This window comes from Castor canadensis, chromosome 14 (genome assembly GCF_047511655.1).
Source record: "Castor canadensis chromosome 14, mCasCan1.hap1v2, whole genome shotgun sequence".
NCBI classification, from domain to species: Eukaryota; Metazoa; Chordata; class Mammalia; order Rodentia; family Castoridae; genus Castor; species Castor canadensis.
Window position 1 is genome coordinate 8,193,589 of NC_133399.1, and position 20,956 is coordinate 8,214,544.

Below are 20,956 nucleotides of genomic sequence, written 5' to 3' on the forward strand. Positions count from 1 at the left end.
ACAGACCACTGGTCATCATGAGAATGCTGCACTCCAGGATCTTACACCATATTTATTATTTTTTTTGGTGGTATTGTTAGAAATAAGACCCCCAAAGACCAATGGAGTCACAATTCAAAACACAGAAAAGTAGAACTGCCTTGGCAAGGCAAAATTTACTTCTGCAGAAGGGTGCATGGGCACACACACAGGCACAGCACACACAAAGGAGCAGGGCAGCCTGCCCTCCTTATAGTCCTGATAGGAATGAACCTGCCTCTCGACCTGGATTGGGCCAGATCAAACGTTCATATTCTTTTCGATTGGATGAAATGCTATCCTAACTTGGGAGAGGTTAGGATATGCAGCATAGTGCGCAGTTTTCAAGGGCAAAGGGGCTTAGCAAGAACGCAGATGAAGAACACAGAACTACAGACAATGCAGTATGTTTATGGCGACATAAACTTTGATACAAAAGACTGTTTTCCCACAATTCCCCCCTTTTTAATTTATATTCTTTTCTTCAAACTCATTTACCATTAATTGACTTTCTGTTTCAGCTGTCCTTAACAACAGCTGGTGTGACGCAGGAGTTTGTTCAGTTAGAGTAGTTTCTATGAGTCAGTCAATCCTCATACACAGGGAATAATTCAGCACCAATTAAGGTCATAATCCCAAATGCATCAATGAGGGATGTTAAAATTGAGGCTATTCCTTCTTTCCATTTTCCAAACCATTCTTCTAGCCAGTTACTAAAGGGTCACTTGTCCCTGAGTTCTTAGCCAATTGTTTGACAGGGCTTGTCAGGCTGTGGAGTGTCTTGGTTGTGGTTCCATCCAGAGCTGTGTTACTGGGGATGAATGTGCAACTTTCACCTCCACCAAGGACCCATAACACACAACACACACACCCACACACACAACACACACACACACACACACACACACACACACACACACACACACACACACACACCCCTTTCTGCCAGAATCATCTCTAGAGCCATCTGGTTTCTCATGCCATCTTACCGCGGGTGCCTAGTTGTTCTGTATTTTCTTCATTTTATCCCTATTATAATTGATAAGGCTCTGTTGGTTATAATAGATATAGTTAATCTAATCTACATTCTTATTAAAAGTGAACAATCAGAATAGTGCTGATTTAAATCCTGCTATTTTTTTTTGCTTGAATTTATCAGGGGCTCTCCTTGGGACCCCATGGCGTCTATGTAGACATGGTTAAGGATGATTTGGGTTATCAGAATGCCCAGGTGAAAGGCATAGCCAATAGGACTAAAGTGCAAGTCCCACTCCATTTGATAGAAGAGTGTCGAGTAAAGGTCCACTGCAATACCACCAGCTGTTTGCTTGGGCAACACTCAGAGCAGACTGACTGCTTAACTCTGCAAAGGTCTGGCCTTCACTGTACCCGGATGAATTTCCCAAGAACTCTAATTCCTCCCTCCACCCTGAGAGGCATGAGGTGTAGTTACAATTTTAGGATGGGAGTGTAATAGACCAGGGTGGCTTTTGCCCCCCAGAATCTTTGACCACGGAAAACAGTAGTGACATGATCATAGAGACTCGTTGCCCCAGGCTGTCCTTTTTTGGAAGAGTGTTATATATTTCATTTTAGCAGAGTCTGAGGTCTACCCTAAATGGAAAGGGGCAACTTGAGGCTCTGGCCTTCCTGTCACACATGTGTAACTTTGCTTTTGTTTAAGGTCCGGACAGAATATTTAATCCATTTCAACCAGGCATTACTTTCCCCATCACCAGTTTTAATACACAGGGCTGGCTTTTAAATCCTTAACCTCCCCTACAGTTACCTTGACTTGGTCACTCTCAGGTTTGAGGGATGGGATCAGAAATAGCGGCCTATCCTCAGAAGATGATGTAATTATGTGGTCTATTCTGGACACATCAGCTCCCAATCCATACTGCCTCAAGATGGGAGGCTCTATGGTCATGGTATGAGTTCGTCTATGACCAACAAAAGGCAGTTGCATCTATGATGAACAAAAGTACAGTTGGCAACTGGGGAGAAAGTGCTCTGCTAATTTGGCTCTTTCTTTGTTATTCTTTCCCTCTTCCCTTCCCTTAGGCTGCTGAGGTCCAATCCTTACACAGTACTACTGCAGCCCTCATCTGAACAACCCCAAACAGCCCATCTAAGTTTGTCTCAAACTCATCATGATAGTCCTCTCCTGGGCCAGGGTATGAACACCTGAAGCATGTCAACAGTCCGATGCAGGCTTCAGGGTGTTGCTCAGTGGCAAAACATTGTTTCAGCATGCAGAACATTCTGGCTTCTACCCCCAGCAACACAAAAAGGGTCCAGTTCTGATTGGACTCAGCACCAAAGTCACCAACAGCCGCTCTGACGACAGAATTTTCTGCAGAAGCTTTTATTTAGGGCACACTTCACTTCCTGTTCCTCAGGTTGAACTGATGATTCCTGACTATCTATTAGAGTATGACCAGGTCAATGGCATAATGACACAAAGCCTGACATATTCAAATTTTCTTTCCTCTTCCAGGGTTGAACTCAGGGCCGTGGGCTTGCTTGGTAAGCATCCTAACACAAGCACCACTCTGCCAGCCTTTTGTTTTAGGGTTAATTTTGGGTCCAGCTTACATTGGGCCTCAATGCTCCTCAATTTGTCCTTGCCCGCATAGCTGGGGTGACAGGTGCACACCACCAAGGATCGAGAAGCCAGCAAGGCAAAAAGTTCAAGAGAACATATCTTGAAAAAACACTTCACAAAACATGGCAAAATGGCTCACGGTGTGCACCCTGAGTTCAAACCCCGGTACTGCAAAAAAAAAAAAAAAAAAAAGTCTTGCCATGCTTTTTGGTTTTCTCCTCTTTTTCTTTACACTTGTAATTTTTATGTTGTTCGCTTTTTTTGGCAGTACTGGGGTTTAAACTAGGCTGGCATTCTTATTGCTTGAGCCACTCTACCAGCCCTGTTTTGTGCTGGGTATTCTGCAGATAGTGTGTCCCAAACCATTTGTCCAGGCCTGGCTTCGAACCACAATCCTCCTGATCTCTGTCTCCTAAGCTAGGATTACAAGCATGAACCACTGGAGCCTGACACTGGGTTTCTCATAAACAAACTTTATTACTTAGAAAGATTCATGAATGATAATTCATCATGCCAATGAAAACACACTACAGTTCTCACTGGATAATGTCCAAAGACAATGACACAATAGAAAGGATGGGACAAGTTCTATCAGGAGCTCCATGTCGCCATCATGGCACCTTTCACACACATTTATAAAATGCTAATTGCAAAATACAACTTTCATTAGTCCAGAAAAACTAGTTCACCAAATCTAGGCTATATAGTGAGTGTCTAAAATGTAAGGTTTTGGAGCACCAGGCACTTTGTCACACAGTGCAATCCTCACACTTGGTAGGACGGCACAGGAGGATCTAGAGTTTGATACCTGCCTGGACTACACAGGAAGTCTCTGTCTCCAAACAAAACAAACAAACAATGAAAACCACAAAAAACCTATTTTTTAAGAAAGAATGTGACAGGTGCCTAATAGGCACCCAAAAATTGGAAGCTCCCTATTATAGTTTGTATCTGGAACATCCTCCAAAGACACATGACTGAAGGCTTGGCCTCCAAGGCAGCAATGTCAGAGGTGCAGCTTTAGGCTTAGCTTTCAGAGAGGTGCTACAAACCACAGGAGCTGGGGACGAGCTGGAGGATACAGATCACAGACATATGTCCTCCAAAGGTATCTTGTCCCCTTCTCCTTAACCTCACTCAGCATCCTGGCTGCCATGAGGTGACCTCCACCACACAGCCACTGCCATGACGTACTGACTCACCTTAAGCCAAAGCAATGGGACCAGCAGACAAAACCTCTGAAACCAGGAGCAAAATAATCTTTTCATCTTTCAGTTGTTTCTCTCAGGTATCTCATTGCAGTGAAAGAAAGCTGACTGACATAATCCACTACTGAAGACACTCTGAAGACGGAGATGAACACAGACCACAGGAAAGGAAAGCAGTCTTCAGTGAGCCCACATGGAAACAGAAAGCTGATCCACAATACAGCAGACACTGCACAGTACTAGAAGAAATAACCATCTCTTTTATACATGGGACAAGGACAAACTGGTATTTACTTTTTGGGAAAATGCAGATTCTCCTTCACAACACACACAAACTAAATTATGCATTTGAACATGAAATACAAATTGAATTCTTCAGCAAGCAGTAATAAAATATCTTTGGGATGAAAGAATATAAAAGAAAAAGTCCATTACAAAGGGACAGTGACATAACAGAGAGGCTCCAGGATGGCAGAAAAGACACAAACAATACTAGTTTGGTCCTCTGCAGGATGGAAAAAAAGCGACAGGGGAGGACCAACTCAGGAGTGAGAGGCTGTGGGTGGGCATGGAAACTGAGAAGAGAACACAGACCAAGGGGGAAGAAGGGAAGAGAGTGGAATGCCCCAGCTCCTGGGTCAGGATGAAAGGGGATTCTCCCCTCCAAGCGGGAAAGGGAGAGGGGAAGAATCCAGCGTGGTGCAGAAGGCTGCACCCTGCACACAGAGTTTAAATAAACAGGAGATGCAGAGCCTGCACACCAAACCAGTAACAGAGCCAATCTCAACAGTGCCTATGTACACACCCAAGACCTAAGAGGGGCTATCAGTCCTATGTTAGGATTTACACAAATGGTGCACACCACATGCACTACATTCTATACCAAAGCCATCTGAATGACCAGAGGACAACCCAGCATTGTAAAACCTACAGAGAGCAGAACTGAAATAGTGGCATTGTGTCACAACCCACCAATCACCGCTTTACAAGTCACAGAAAAATTCCACTACCAAGTCCAACTGGAATTAAGCTTCTTGAGAAGTGAAGATCTTGGAGGAGAGAGGTTGGATGCAAAAAGTTCTTGAGACTCTATCCCAAACAACGGCGGGGCACAGTGGCACATGCCTGTCTTCCCACTTACATGAGAAAGCACAAATAGGAGGACCTTGGTTGACACTACCTGGGAATAAAGTGAGACCCTATCTGAAAAATAACTACTGCAAATAGGACTCATGCCTGTAATCCTAGCTACTGAGGAGGCAGAGATCAGGAGGATTGTGGTTTGAAGTCAACCTCGGGAAACAGTTCATGACACCCTATCTTGAAAAACCACATCACACAAAAAAACGGCTGGTGAACTCACTCAAGTTGTAGGCCCTGAATTCAAACCCCAGGACTGTAAAAAAATCATATGGCTTAGTTACATGGGATTACTTCTGGGTCCCCTGTTCTATTCCATTGCTGTACGTGTGTGTGTGTGTGTGTGTGTGTGTGTGTGTGTGTGTGTGTGTGTCTGTGTGTGTGTCTGTGTCTGTGTCTCTGTATGAATGTGCACAAGAATACCATGCTGTTTTTATTACTATGACTCTGTAGTAGCTTTTGAAATTAGTGATTGTGATATCTCCAGCATTACTCTTTTTGCTTAGGATTGTTTTGGCTATTCTTGGTCTTTTGTGCTTGCATTTGAAATTTGGATTGTTTCTTCTACTTTGATTAAGAAAGTATCACCATACCCGACTTCAAACTATATTACAAAGCAATAACAATAAAAACAGCATGGTACTGGCACAAAGACAGACATGAAGACCAGTGGAACCAAATAGAGGACCCAGATATGAAGCCACACAACTATAACCAACTCATCTTTGATAAAGGTGCTAAAAATATACGATGGAGAAAAGACAGCCTCTTCAACAAAAATTCGTGGGAAAACTGGTTAGCAGTCTGCAAAAAACTGAAACTGGATCCATATTAACTCAAAATGGATCAAGGACCTTAATGTCAGACCCCAAACTCTAAAGTTGGTACAGAAAAGAGTAAGAAATACTTTGGAATTAATAGGTTTAAGCAAGAACTTTCTCAATGGAACCCCAGCAGCACAGCAACTAAGACATAGCATAGATAAATGGGACCTCATAAAACTAAAAAGCTTCTGTTCATCAAAAGAAATGGTCTCTAAACTGAAGAGAACACCCACAGAGTGGGAGAAAATATTTGCCAGCTACACATCAGACAAAGGACTGATAACCAGAATATATAAGGAACTTAAAAAACTAAATTCTTTCAAAATTAATGAACCAATAAAGAAATGGGCAAGTGAACTAAACAGAACTTTCTCAAAAGAAGAAATTCAAATGGCCAAAAAACACATGAAAAATGCTCACCATCTCTAGCAATAAAGGAAATGCAAATTAAAACCACACTAAGATTCCACCTCACCCCTGTTAGAATAGCCATCATCAAAAACACCACTAACAACAGGTGTTGGCGAGGAGGGGGAGAAAAAGGAACCCACTTACACTGTTGGTGGGAATGTAAACTAGCACAACCACTCTAGAAAAAAATTTGGAGGCTACTCAAAAAGCTAGACATCGATCTACCATTTGATCCAGCAATACCACTCTTGGGGATATACTCAAAAGAATGTGACACAGGTTACTCTAGAGGCACCTGCACACCCATGTTTATTGCAGCACTATTCACAATAGCCAAGTTATGGAAACAGCCAAGATGCCCCACCACTGATGAATGGATTAAGAAAATGTGGTATCTATACACAATGGAATTTTATGCAGCCATGAAGAGGAATGAAATGTTATCATTCGCTGGTAAATGGATGGAATTGGAGAACATCATTCTGAGTGAGGTTAGCCTGGCCCAAAAAAACAAAAGTTGTACGTTCTCCCTCATATGCAGACATTAGATCAAGGTCAAACACAACAAGGGGATTGGACTTTGAGCACATGATAAAAGCGAGAGCACACAAGGGAGAGGTGAGGATAGGTAAGACACCTAAAAAACTAGATATCATTTGTTGCCCTCAACACAGAGAAACTAAAGCAGATACTTTAAAGCAACTGAGACTAATAGGAGAAGGGGACCAGGAACTAGAGAAAAGGTTAGATCAAGAAGAATTAACCTAGAACGTAACACACATGCACAGGAAATCAATGCGAGTCAACTCCCTGTATAGCTATCCTTATCTCAACTAGCAAAAACCCTTGTTCCTTCCTATTATTGCTTATATTCTCTCTTCAACAAAATTAGAGATAAGGGCAAAATAGTTTCTGCTGGGTAGCAAGGGGGTGGGGGGAGGGGGAGAGGGAGAGGGCAGGGTGGGGGGGGAGGGAAGGGGTAGGAGAAGGGGAGAGAAATGACCCAAACATTGAATGCACCTATGAATAAAATAAAAGTTTTTTAAAAAGTCATTGGAATTTTTATGGCAATTGTACTGAATTTGTATACTGCTTTCAGTAGTATAGCTAGTTTCAGAATATCAATTCTACTAATCCATGAACATGGGAGATTTCTACCTCTTCTAGGGACTTCTTCAATTTCTTTCTTCTTTTTTCAATGTTTTAAAGTTTTCATTGTAAATGTCTTTCTCCTCCCCAGTTAAGCTTTACTTTTCTAATGGTCCACCTATTTTCAGCCAAGAAAATAGAAACATACCAACAAGGGGACACAATTATTCCCGGAGCTACGGGAGTTACATGGCAGCAATAGTCCACAAAGGATTGAAGAGGGGAAAAAAAAACAAAGAAACCTTTGAACCAGCTAACATAGGCAGCCTCTGCATCCAAGGTCACAATAAAAGCCACAAGGAACTATGCTTTAATATAGGAGATTAAACTGATGTCACACAAATGGTAGAATGCTTGCCTAGCAAGCACGAGGGCCTGAGTTCAATCCACAGTACCACACAAAAAATAAAATAAAATATGGTATGAGAAAGTATGAAATGCAGACACAGAGTGGATCCAACCCTGGGCTGAGGCAGGGACACCTAAGGATGTAACTCTGAGACCCACCTTGCTGGATCCCTTCATCCCAGTGTGAAAAATCTCTGTCCTCAGGATCTTAACATCGCCAGAGGGAACCCTCACCTGCAGTCACTTGCGGTTCTGACCTAAGTCAACTGTCAAATTACTAAACCCTTTCTAAGAGCACTACATGACTGAGCCCTTCTCCAAGGCCGACCTTCACAGATTTTTCTACTACATTCAAGGTAGACTGATCAGAACAACTCTACCCAGGCCAAACCCAAAACTCTTTCCAGATATCAACTGAAAAGGTTATTTTTAACACCTATTTTCTTTCCATGATGCTCATCACAGTCTCTGAGCCACTGTCCTCTGGTTTCATAGAGATACCATTACTAACAAGGGATCACTTCCTGTCCTAAATTCTGGCTAAGCAGAGCCCTGAGTCCCATCAGTAGTCATCCATTTTAGGGTCTCTGTAGTCCCTCTATAATCTATCACTTATGCGGTCTATGTCTCCCTTCTCCCTATGTCTCCCTTGCCCCACAATGCTCAGCTCAGAAACAAGTCTCCTCCTAGACCTCACCTTCCACGACAGCCACTGAGACACTGCCTGAAATCAGTCATTTTGACTGGACTCAATTTTCCTTTTCTCCTTAATAAACTCTGAGAAACTGTGGAAAGCAATGAACACAGTATTCTGCTACTCGGTCCATTTTCTTCTGCTAGTAACACAACACTACCAATTGCGAAGTTTTTAAAGAAATGAGGTTTACTTTGGCTCAGGATTCTAGAGGCTGATGGCCAAGGCAGGCTGTGATGGGGGCAGTGTTCCGAAGAGGTCAGGGCTTCACATGACAAAAGGCGGAGAGTACTTGAGCATCTCAGTTCTGGAATCGAAGGATTAGGGGAAAGGTTGGGCATGAATGTAAAAGCAATAGCTTCCCCCTCCCCACCCCATCCCATCTCATCCTGTCTCTTGATTTCTTGTCTGATCCTGATCACATGCAGAATGCTTAGGCTCTGAAGAACACATTGGGTTAAGTGTCGTCCTCTTACTACTCCACACTGGAGATAGACTTTCAATACATGGACACCTAGAGACCACATTGACTCATCCATAGTCCGGGACATGGTCCAAACACATCCCTCCATGGGCAGTGGCTGCTGTTGTCCGAATGTGTAAGTTCCCCTAAGCATTGTACAGTGAACCCTAATCCCAAGGTGATCATAAGAGGTGGTAGGCCCTTTGGGATAGAATAAGGTCACAATGGCAGACCTCAGGAATGAGAAGTGTCCGTATTACACAGGGCAAGGCAGCTTTTTCACCATTTTGACATGTGAGGACACCACTTACACACCAGGAAGGTGACACTCGCTAGCAATTTTGTCTGCTGATGCTGTGACCTTGGGTTTCCCAGATTTCTGAACTGTGAGAAGTATTGCTTATAAGTCACCCACACAATGACATTTAGTTATGGCAACCACAATGGACAGAAATGGTGACCGTAAACATTCTTTTTGACTGTTGCTATGGTAGCAGCCAGAGAGCCAGAACTGAAGTTTTCATTTGCTAATAACGTGAATAGTGACCGCGCCCAGGCCTCTGTGTGTACACAGATTTCATCCACCTGATAAAATTGTATAATCACAGGCATGGGTAACAGAGGGAAGTTCCCAGATATGGATCTACTTACTCTTTTTGTCAGGATCTATTCATTTAGCTGAAGCCTAGGAAAAACCACATCTTTCCATGTCATTGAAAAGTTAAGGACACCAGGAACCCACAGACATGGACCAGAGGCCCACAGGGTTCTGCATGTCATACTTGGAAAATGTCTTCAATAAATATCTACAAATGAACTCATACCACGCAGTGTCTCCAAAGAGAAAAATTTCAACACCCCAAAAATCTAGAAGATGGACTGGAGGTGTAGCTCAAGTGGAGAGAACCTGCTTTTTAAAAAAAAAATTAGGATATATTTGTATATGGGGGATTCACAGTCACAATTCCAATTAGACTTATATTGTACATTAGTTAGATCACCCCCATTGTCACTCCCCCAGTCTACCACCCCACTTAAAGCAATTGTAAGAAGTTTCTTTCTTCTATTTGAGTATATGAAGTCCATCTACCATATACCCTCACCTTAATCTCCTTCATTCACCCTCCTACCTCCCACTAGTAACCCCCCCACACACACCCTGTACTTATTTTGCAGTCCTGTCTGTCATTATTAATATTTAAGTGGATGCTCAAAAGGGTTTCTCAGTGTATCCATGCTGTGAGTATGCTTAACTTTAGTCCATTCAGTTCCTTCCATTACCCTTTAAGGGGAGAGCACCTGCTTTGTAAGCATAAAGCCCTAAGTTCAAACCCCAGTCCCACAAAATAACAATACCACAAACAAAACTAGATGATGTGAATGCATGAAGAGTATCTTACAGTCATGGATATTTTGAACAGATAATAAGTAATATATATTCCTTCAAAAATTATATCTGCAAAGAAATAGTTTCTACAATCCCAATGTATCAAGTGGAAAGTGAATTAAGATATCCCAAAATTCCTTCACAAAAGTAAAAGATAATACAAAACTACACTATTCTTCTCTAAAATGGAGAAAATATTAATTGAATCCCTGCTCCCAGGTCATGGGACACACGAAACAGTCAAAATCACTTAGATTTACTTTGCTTTCTACAAATTTTGTTGAAGATTTATCTTACTTAGATTCTCTCCATTTTTGTATTTTATGATACAAGGGTCTCAACATGCAGCCCTTGCTGGCCTGGAACAACAATCCGAGGGAACAGCAAATGCCTCTCAATAATCACCCTAAAATAAATGGTCCTAACTCTCCAAATAAAACAGGCTACATGATTGGATTAACAAACAAAAGCCATCTGTTTTTGTCTACAAGCAGCATACCTCAGACTGGGCACAGTGATTCACGCCTTCAATCCTAGCTACTCAGGAGGCAGGCAACTGGGAGGATTGAGGTTTATGGCCAGCCAAGGCAAAGAAGTTGTGAGACCCCATTTCAACCAATAAGATGAGTGTAGCTGTAGGTAGGAGGGTCAAGGTCCAGGCCAGTCACAGCAAAAACATGAAACCCATATCTGAAAAATAACCTAATGCAATAAGGGCTGAGGGTGTGGATCAAGTGGTAGAGCACTTGACTAGCAAGCACAAGGCCCTGAGCTCAAACACCAGTACTGCCAAGAAGAAAAAGAAACAAGACAAGCACACCTTACTAGCAAACACATGAAGACTGAAAATGAAAGGAGCGAAAATGAAATTCCAAGCAAGGGGAAGCCAAAAGCAAGTATATTCATAACTGGCAAAGCAGATTTGATGCCAAAATTAAAAGAGAAAAAGATCACTACCTATTAATAAAGGGAACAATTATCCATCAAGAAGTCACAAAGAGGGCTGGCAGAGTGGCTCAAATGGTAGAGCGCATGCCACACAAGTGCAAGGCCCTGAGTTCTAACTGCAGTACTGCAAAAGAAATAGAAAATAAACTTATGATGATTACAAATATAAATGCCCCACATGTTGGTACAGCCAATTTCATAAACTACATACCAAAATAAATCAAGGAAGAAACTTCAGAGTTCAACTGTACCACAGATCAAATGAAAATGTATACAGTATTCCAACCTACAGCTTGAAATACACGTCCTTCTCAGGAGCCCATGGAACTTTCTCTAAAACAGGTCACATTTTAGGCCACAAAGTAAGTCTTTTTTTTTTTGGTGATCTGGGGTACTACCACTTTAGCCACCCCACCAGCCCTGTTCTGTGTTGGGTATTTTCCAGAGAGGGTCTTGTGAACAATTTGCCAGGGGCTGACTTTGAATCACAATTCTCTTGATATCTGCCTCCTGAGTTGCTAGGATGACAGGTATGAGCCACCAGCACTGCCTGTGTTGGTTTTGTTTGAGACAGTGTTTCTCAAAATACTTGCCTGGGCTGGCTTTGAACCACAATCCTTGACCTCTGCCTCTTGAGTAGCTAGGATTATAAGCATGAGCCATTGGCACCTAGATGCCAAGCAAAAAGAAGTTAGAACTAGCACAACAAATCATGGAAATATACAAACCCATGCAGATTGAACAACAAATACACTTCAGCGGGTCACTATAGAAATTGGGGAGGGAATAGATTGACATCCCTTGGTTACTCCAGTCTGGTTACTCCAGTCTGAATGTCAGAACTTGCTCTGTTCTCTGGGTTCTAGGCCCTTAGTTTTGTGTTTGATTTTTTTTGGTGATACTGTGGTTTGAACTCATCAGGGTCTGATGCTTGCTAGGTAGGCATTCTACCTGTCGAGGCAGTCTGCCAGCCCATTTTTGTGTTAGGTATTCTCTAGATAGGATTTCTCAAACTATTTGCCTGGGCTGGCTTTGAATCATGATTCTCCTCATCTCTAACTCCTGAGTAGCTAGGATGACAGGCATGAGCCACCAGTGCCTGGGTTTTCTTTTGTTTTGGCTGTGGAGGCTACAGGGCCTAACATGTTCATGTGTACAGCTGCATCAGCAGCTAGAACATGGCCTGCATCTAGTCAAGGAATAGGGCTGGGGGTAGAGCTCAAGTGATGAGTGCGTACACAGTAAGTGCAAAACCCAGCACCCAATCCCAGGACAGGAAAGAGGTGAAAAATGTAAAGATGAAAATGGACTCGAGCATGTGCCTAGCAAGTGTGAAGCCTTGAGTTCAAACCACACCACCAAAAAAAAAAAAAAAAGAAAGAAAGAAAGAAAGAAAGAAAATGGAGTCATTTTTATGAGACCTCCTGTAAGAAAAATGATTTTTTCTATCAAAGTATTTGTTACTCTCTTAGATTACTTAAAAATTCCTCAGGTCGCCATCTTAGGTGATTTGCATGTTTAAAGGGTTCTTGCTGCTTCTTCTGGATTCCTGTACAACTCCATTGCCTGGAAGCAGTATGCCCTAGCCCATCTCCCAAGCCTTTTAGCCAATTAAGGGAGATTGTGAACCTTTGTCCTGGACAAGTCCCAGGTGAGGGGCAGGTACAACTGTGTCGGGGATGTAAGGAGGAGCCACTGTCAGCCATTTTGTGCTTGTGTGTTTGCTCAGCAGGAGTGAGCACATGCTTGCACCCTCTTGATCAAGAGAAAATTGCCCTGTCAAGATTTTCTGTCTCTTGTGTATCTGTTTTCAGCACCAGAGGGTTATCAATTCCAACACTCCCATAAAAGCAATTGGAGCCATGTGTGGTAACAGGAAGAAGGTTCTTAGGAAAGAAGCCTATTCTTCCACTAGATAGAGGCCTGGATGTCGTGTGACTTTGGTCCCTACCCTTGTTCTGCTAATGGTCGTTCTTTCCCACACAGGCATCTGACGCCTTTTCACTTACGTGAGTCAAGTGCCTCAGATGCATCCACACACTAAACCATCGTGTGACAGTGACCAGATGACACAGCACCTTGAATTCCTGGAGACTAGGAGTTGACAAGAGGGGAGGTGTAAGAGGGTCCTAACTTCCACCGCATGCACGTAGCAAAGAGATGATCGCTAGGTAGAGGGGGTTGGAAGGAGAGCCACCTCCCTGACCTGGCTAGCCCGACTCCATCTTGTTCCATTTCCTTCCTTCTGGGCTCTCCTGAGTCTTCCTGCCATGCAGTTATCGTGGATCACAGGAACAATGGCCCCGATGTGTGAACATCTTAAGAGAAGGAACCAAGACTACCCTGTAAGCAACAGAGACCTTCTTAACTCCAACATAGTTCTGCAGGTCCTGAGAAAATGGCCCAAGGTAATGATAAACCAGACCACAGCTAGACAGACAACCATAGCAAGGTCATACTTAGGTGACTGGGCCTGGGCTGGAGACACGACTCAAGTGGTAGAATGCTTGCCTTGCCCAGAGTTCAAACCCCAGCACCTCCAAAAAGGTAAATAAATGAGATAAGATGACAAGGACCACTACCACAGAAAAGTCTGATCCTTCTCTTTGTGTCTCTTTCCTGTATAATGCCTTGACTGCTGCAAACACTTAGAAGACAGATTTTAGACCTTCAGAAATCTGTTCTTTGTGGTGTGGTCAAGCATTTAAAAAGCTCCCTTCCTGCCTTTAGTGCTGCTCATGTCATTGATTGGGAAGGATGACCAAACTTAGCCCACTGGGGCTCCTTGGAGCCAGGCATTTTGCTCTAACTCTGGTCACAACACCAGTGCTTCATGCATTAGAGATGGGGTGAGGGTGCAACTCACCAAGAACATAGAGTGAGGCACAAAAGATGCACCGAAGTTAGTTATACAAAGAGCATTCCAGGGAGATGGAATTGCTCATACCAACGCTTGAGCTGGCAACAAAGGAGGCCAGGGTGGCGGTGAAGGGAAGGGGTAGGCTAAGAGGATGGAAGACAGACGGTCATTTGGTTTTTCATAGCTGTGACAAATATGTGAGAAACAATTTAGAAGGATTTGTTTTTGTCACCAGAAAGCTGGTATCCTGGCTCAATGCCAATTCACAAAAAAATGAGAGGAGGATTTATTTTTTATTTGTTTACTTATATTTGGTGGGTCTGGGTTCTGAACTCAGGACTTCACACTTGCAAAGGAGGCACTCTACCACTTGAGCCACACCTTCAGTCCATTTTGTTCTGGTTCTTTTGGAGACAGGGTCTCGTGAACTATTTGCCTGGACTGCCTTAAACCATGATCCTCTCGATCTCGGACTCCCAAGTAGCTAGAATTACAGACCCTGGCTGAGAGCAGAGTTTTGAGGAAAAGAAAATAAGGTTTATTATTCATCAGAAGATAATAAGGAGAGTCAGCCTCTCAAAACTCCCACTTTTGAGAGGTGGTTTTTAAGGAAGAATTCAAGGACTGAGTTTGATTACATGATGGAACGTATGTTCTGGGATGACATCTGGCCTTGGTTCTCCAGGTGTCGGGCAACACATCTCCAAATCTGTTTTAGCTGATAGGTTTACTTCTCTGGTGGTCAGAGAGACAAGAAGAGAGGACTGCCTTGTTTAAATGAAGAGTGAAGGGAGTTAACCGGGCTTTCCAGCATGTAGACAATAAGGGAAAAAGTGTCAGTTTGATTAACAAGCAGAGGAAACTGGCTAGCGCAGAAGCTGGAAATACAAAAAGGTTTTCCCTTCTGAAGTCCAGTTACATTTTCCCCACTGTTCCAGGGCATTCCCCCAGAGACAGACTTCCTCCAATGCCACCCCAATTCCTAAAGTTCCCAGTACCTCCCCAAAGAGCACAGTAGCAGCTGTGGACCAGGCCTTCAACACAGGAGCCTGCAGGGAACATTTCCTGTTCAATCTATAACAAGCGGCCTGTGATAGAGCTACTCAGGGTAGGAAAAAAGATCTCATTTCCTAGTAAGGATGACGATTTCAAAATCCATAGTACAGTTTCTACTGAGTGCGTCTCACTTCACACCAACAAAGCAAGTTGAACCATTGCAAGTTGGACTGAGTACAGACAAATAATGATACTAATGTTAAATTCCCTTGCTGTCAACTCCTAGTGACCCACCATTGTCTAATGAGCAGAAGGGTCATGCACTTCCATGTCATTCATTCTGTGTGAAAATGTCAGGGAGCAGGTTGTGCAGGAAACTGGAGATGTAGCTCACGATCTCAGCACCTATAAGGCCAAGCCAGTGTTTCCAAAGGTAATACCTGAGGACTGGAGGAATGAATCAAGGAGTACAACAACTGCCTACCAAGAGTGAGGACCTGAGTTCAATCCCCAGTACTGCAGAAAAAAAAGAAAGAAAATAAAACCAAGATGGTACCTGGGCAAAAGCAGAAAGCAGCCCAGCACTGAACGCACCTACTCACCTGTAGATCCCTCTTTCCCCATCCTGCCCTGTGACACGGGGACCTGACCAGTCAGTACCACACAAGACTTGCTGCCACAGTCACTGGCTTCTAGCAGGTTTCACTTCTTAGGAGGAGCCAACAGGAAATCACTAAATAGTAGGGGAGAGACAGCAGGACACTGATTGCGCTGCCTGCCAGTCTGCTGTCCTGAGATGGTGGCAGTCCTGCTGTCCTCTGGCACAGGCCACAGCCCCTGCAGAATTAGCATACAGATTCTGCTGGGTTCCAGTAACTTTTGCCTGCCTCTCAAGGAATATTTGTGAACATTCATCCCCATGCTGCTGGCTGCTGGCCCCAGTGTTCCACTGGAATACCAGGTGGGATTCCTAAAATACCACTTGTAATTTGGTAAAAGACACCTTCACCAGTCTACCATGCACTCTCGTTGTGACTGCCCCCCACCCCACCACGTTTCTGCTGTGAATCGTGCTTAAAAGTACAGGTTATTTACATCAGCATCAATAAGATATTTGAGGAAAAAAGGTGGGTGAGGAAAGGTGGATGGGGGTCATTTCAGGTGATTCCACAGACAACAATCACAGAATGCAGCTGGTACCTTAGCTCAATCCAGTACAACAAAACAGCATGGGTGAGTAGCACACACAGAAGCCACAAATTTTCCACAGTTCTGGAGGCAGGGAGAGCCACGAACTAGCTGCTGTCTGCTTTAGTTCCTCAAAACTTGCCATCTTTTTTACTTGCAGAATAAAAGGTGTTGCTATGTCCTCACATGAGACAAAGATGGACCTCACTCTCAGTACTGTTCTTAGAAGGATGCTAATAACATAACAAGGGCCCACACTTATGTCCTCATGTAACCCTACTTTCCTCTTACAGGACCCAACTCCAAATTCTACCATGTTTCAGGGTAGGGCTTTACAGTACAAAGTGAGAGGAACAACATTTAACACAGCATGAAGATGTTTATGAAAGGCACCTTGGCCTATGCTAACAGCACAGCAATCTCAGTAGCAAACTTCAACAAAGGAGAGGTGTCATTTGTGAATGCCACATGAAATAAAACCTGCTACCATGAACACCAGGTGGTCAATCAGTTTATTTACCTAAACCATGCAGGTAATAGCAGTGAAAATGTGGACTCAGCTGTTTAGCAAGTACAATCTCTACGGAAGCTAAAAGCTAGCAATTTTGTCATGACAGAAAACCAGGTTTGGGGAATCTATTTCCCTACATCTTAAATATGTTCAGCCAATACCTGCAGTTGAAACAGCACAGCTCAACCTTACAAACAACCAAGTCAGCGGCTGATAACTGATCTTTCACGGAAATTTTATTTCACCTTGGTAGGTTTTAAACCAACTAATGCTTTCAGTAAGGAAATTGAAACACATTTGTTGTTCAAACAATCATTTTAGGAGGGTCTGCTAAGATAAAAATCATGGAATAACAAGGATATAGACTGTCCTCAGCAAACAAGGACATATGGTCACACATCCTCACAGACACTTTTGTACATGACCAAGGTTCATAGAAGAGCTGATGGTTCTCACTGCAGAGTTCCCCACAGCAAGAGCCAGCTTGTCACGTGAACTTCAAGAAGTCGTACTGGTTCTCCTGTCTGTGCTCACCTGAGTTGGTTCCTTTTCTGTTGGTACTCATGAATTAAAATTTTTATTGTGCTCAAAAGATATTTGCATTTACTCTTTTTATGGCTTTTACTCATGCTTCTACATAGGCACCCTGAACAAGATTTAAAACCCTACAGACCTCAGGGAGCCATCAGGAAATCAGAAAGTCTAGGGCAACTTAGGCTACTATTTGATATAACTCCATATTGTTATTATTTTTTTGGTGGTACTGAGGTTTGCACTCAGGTCCTACACCTTGACCACTCATCAGTCCATTTTTTGTGATGGGGTTTTTCAAGATAGGGTCTTGGGAACTATTTGCCTGGGGCAGGCTTCGAACCATGATCCTCCAGATCGCTGCCTCCTGAGTACCTAGGATTACAGGCATCAGCCACTGGCACCCGGCTCACTCTGTATTGTTAAAACAAACAAACAAAAAAAAATCTGTGCATAAGTGAACTCCATTAGTTTGGCAACACTGGAATGAATTAAATGTTTTTTCCCAGAATACATCCCATTTCAACTTATATTTATAAAAATTAGGACTTCTTTCCTTCAATTGACTCATTTGATCAAAATGGCAAATACAAAAATACATTTATTAACCTGAGGCAGCTTTCCAATCTCTGAAATTGAGGAATTTATCCCATGGAATCAGTGAATAAAATTCATACCTAATGACACCTAACATGAACGCAGCAACATTAAATGATTAGTTTGGGTTAGGGACATAGCTCAAAAAAAATAATTATATATATACTGATATATCAATAAAATGAAACAAATACACAACTGGGCAATAGGTGGCACATTTGTAAAGCTACAAGCAACACAAAAATCCACTGTGCTCCTGAGCTCAATATTGGTGAGTGCCAAAGACACATGCTGACTTAGAACCAGAGGACTCATTGCTAGGACGTCTCCTGTGTTCCTTGGGTTTGCCTGGGTTTCTCTATTAAGATGGAAGGAAAAATCTGGACCAAGGAGAAGGGAGCTCTGAGATACTAACAATTATGAAATCCTGTAATGTCCACAGTGCAAAGAAGGCAACTTGAAGAAATGCACAGAGTGGACTTCCTTAGTTAACAAAACACAAACCACTTACATCTACTCACTTTGTGACATGTGCTGAGGTCTAAGTGTATGGAAGTGACAACTGTGCAAGGTGAAGATGTTTATGAAAGGGGCATTGGGCCTATGCTAAGAAAAGTGGCCAACCTGGGCCAGTTTTGAGAGACCCTATCTCGAAATTACTCAACAAAAAAAAGGGTTGACAGAATGGCTCAAGTACTAGCCCATCTGCCTGGCAATTGTGAGGCCCTGAGTTCAAATCCAGTATCACCAAAAAAACCTAAAATCCTTATTAAAGTGTCATTTAACCACAAAAAAGATGTGGTAAAATATGAATGGTAAGACCCTATCATGGGACCAGTAGAAACACCCCAACAAATGCATATTGTAATGGCCCTTTAAGCATGTTTTTTAATATATAAAAAAGTCTACAGGATAATAGAAATACACTTTGATTCACACATGTATCCAATATGGTTCATTATGAAGGAAAAAATGACCATATTTGATTAGAAAGGACACTCCTTAAACAAACACACTAATGCTTGAACAAAGCTCAGAGAACCATGTCCCCATAACCGTTATTTTTACAAGTGAATATCAGAAAACACAGCCCACAGATCTAATTTATGAATGACTCATGGGTGAACATGATACAACTTTTCTTCCTTCAGATTGTGCGATTTCTGAAACATACTCCATAAATTAGTTTGCATTGAAAGCACTTCATAAGACTTAAACTCATCCAATTCCACTACAGAGGAATTTTCATAGGTGGCTGAAAGTAATTTATTCAACTAACATGTTGATTTTTTTTTTTTTTACAAGATTTTGATCCTCGGAGCATTGGTGTAGGCTTCTTGAACACTTTTGCACCTTATTCAGGATTTGTTACTGTGGCATGCCTGTTTATATACATGAATGCAACTGAGATGACTAGATATGTTCCACATAAATTATGTTGACACTACATATCTTCTCTAAGCAATGTCATGTTCCTCAAAGTTCATACGATAATGAGGCTTTTCCACACTGTATATTAAGGTATTCTCATTCTATATCAAGGAAATCTGCTCAGTGTGAGTTCATTCGTGTCAGACAGTGAAATGAGCAAATAACCCTCATGACCACTAACACCATCAAATGTGCAAGAGATGAGAAAAAACACAAGAAAAACCCTTTCTGCATAATCTAACAGAACATGTATGCTGGAGTAAGTCACTCAAAACTCAAGAGGCAAGCCAAGAAAAATTCAGTGATAAACACAGGGGAACGCAATAAAGAAAGTTAAAAAATCCTTCCTGTGGTCAACTCTGCCTACACAGCAGAATGAAAGAAGGTAGACCCACCAAAGTGACCATGGCCTATTTACTCACCTGCATGTGACTCTGTGGTTTTTTACATTTTCATTAATATTTCATAAAACAATTTTTTCAAACATTCTGCTTGCATCTTGAGACTTCTACATTTTATCCACTCAGATTCCAACCAAGAAAATTCCAACCATCTTCCACCAAATCACACAAAAATTTTACTTTTTGAGACATGTACCTCAAGGCTGGCCTGGAACTCAGAGATCCTACAGCCCCCAGCTCACCAGTTATGGGATTACAGGAGTGTGCCACGGCACTTGGCTTAGAAAATTTTCAAATGATGAAGTAAACTTATTATTTTGTAGAAACCAGATTCTACAAAGGAAACGAGGGGGAAGCCGCTCAGGAAATCAGCCTGCTTCACCCAGAGTTCCCAAGGGACCCACACTTAGAAAGTTAAACATGTCCCTAAGTTCAGAGACCACTGTCACCATGCAGAGGCAACTCCCACACCCCAATTACTTTCCTCCCTGTAAAAAAAGGCTCCTCCACAGGCTCAATGCTGCCCAGCACCACTCGCCCACAGTCGGCTGAAGGTTCTGACCTGTGCTGTTTCTGATGTCACTTCTGACATCTAATGTGTGGTGTATGGTGGAATGTGAGGAATGCCACGCAATTGTCCAATACCAACTAGGTGTCCCACAATTCAACCTGCTCTCCCAGTTAGCAGAGACCCCCACAAGTTCAGTGTTCCATTCAACTGCACTGTCCCCTCTGCAGGCGGCAGGCCAAACATGTACTTCCTCAGCCTGGTCACCACTCCTGGTTCTGAAGTTAATGAGGGGTGACACTCTGAGTGACCTCATTTCTGTAAATTCAGATATTGCCTGAACGGGGATTATGATAAACAGACGTTCCCATTGCCAGGAAATTTGAGGCAACTTGTAGACATTGGTGACTCACGCCTGTAATCCTACCTATTCAGGAGGCAGATCAGGACGATTGCATTGAAAACCCAGCCTGGGCAAATAGTTTGAGAGAATGTATCTGTCTGGAAAAAAAAAAAATCGTAAAAAAGAAAGGCTGGTGGAGTGGCTCAAGGTGTAAGCCCTGTACCTAGGTGTAGGCCCAGTACCTCGAGGAAAAAAAAAAAAAAGAGAGAGAATAACAACAGAAAAATTTTTTATAGTACTACACACCCAGATAAGCCTCAAATCCATAAACCATCTTTTCTGGCTCACTTGACCCAATGATGAATATTTCTGACTGATCCTACAGATTTTGT

At 42.6% G+C, this 20,956-nt stretch overlaps 2 protein-coding genes across 7 annotated transcripts in view; one reads left to right on the forward strand and one right to left on the reverse strand.

The window, feature by feature from the left end:
- Positions 1 to 20,956, forward strand: part of LOC109689049 (uncharacterized) — a 595,734-nt gene that overhangs the window by 179,409 nt on the left and 395,369 nt on the right. The window lies entirely within an intron of this gene.
- Positions 1 to 20,956, reverse strand: part of LOC109675410 (uncharacterized) — a 51,757-nt gene that overhangs the window by 14,606 nt on the left and 16,195 nt on the right. For 2 of the 6 annotated variants that reach the window (XR_012441068.1, XM_074053391.1), the window contains one exon: positions 8,594 to 8,707. The exons of the other annotated variants lie outside the window; for them this stretch is intronic. The gene's annotated coding sequence lies outside the window, so the exon portion shown is untranslated. The remainder of the gene's footprint in view (positions 1 to 8,593; positions 8,708 to 20,956) is intronic. 6 annotated transcript variants of the gene reach the window in all.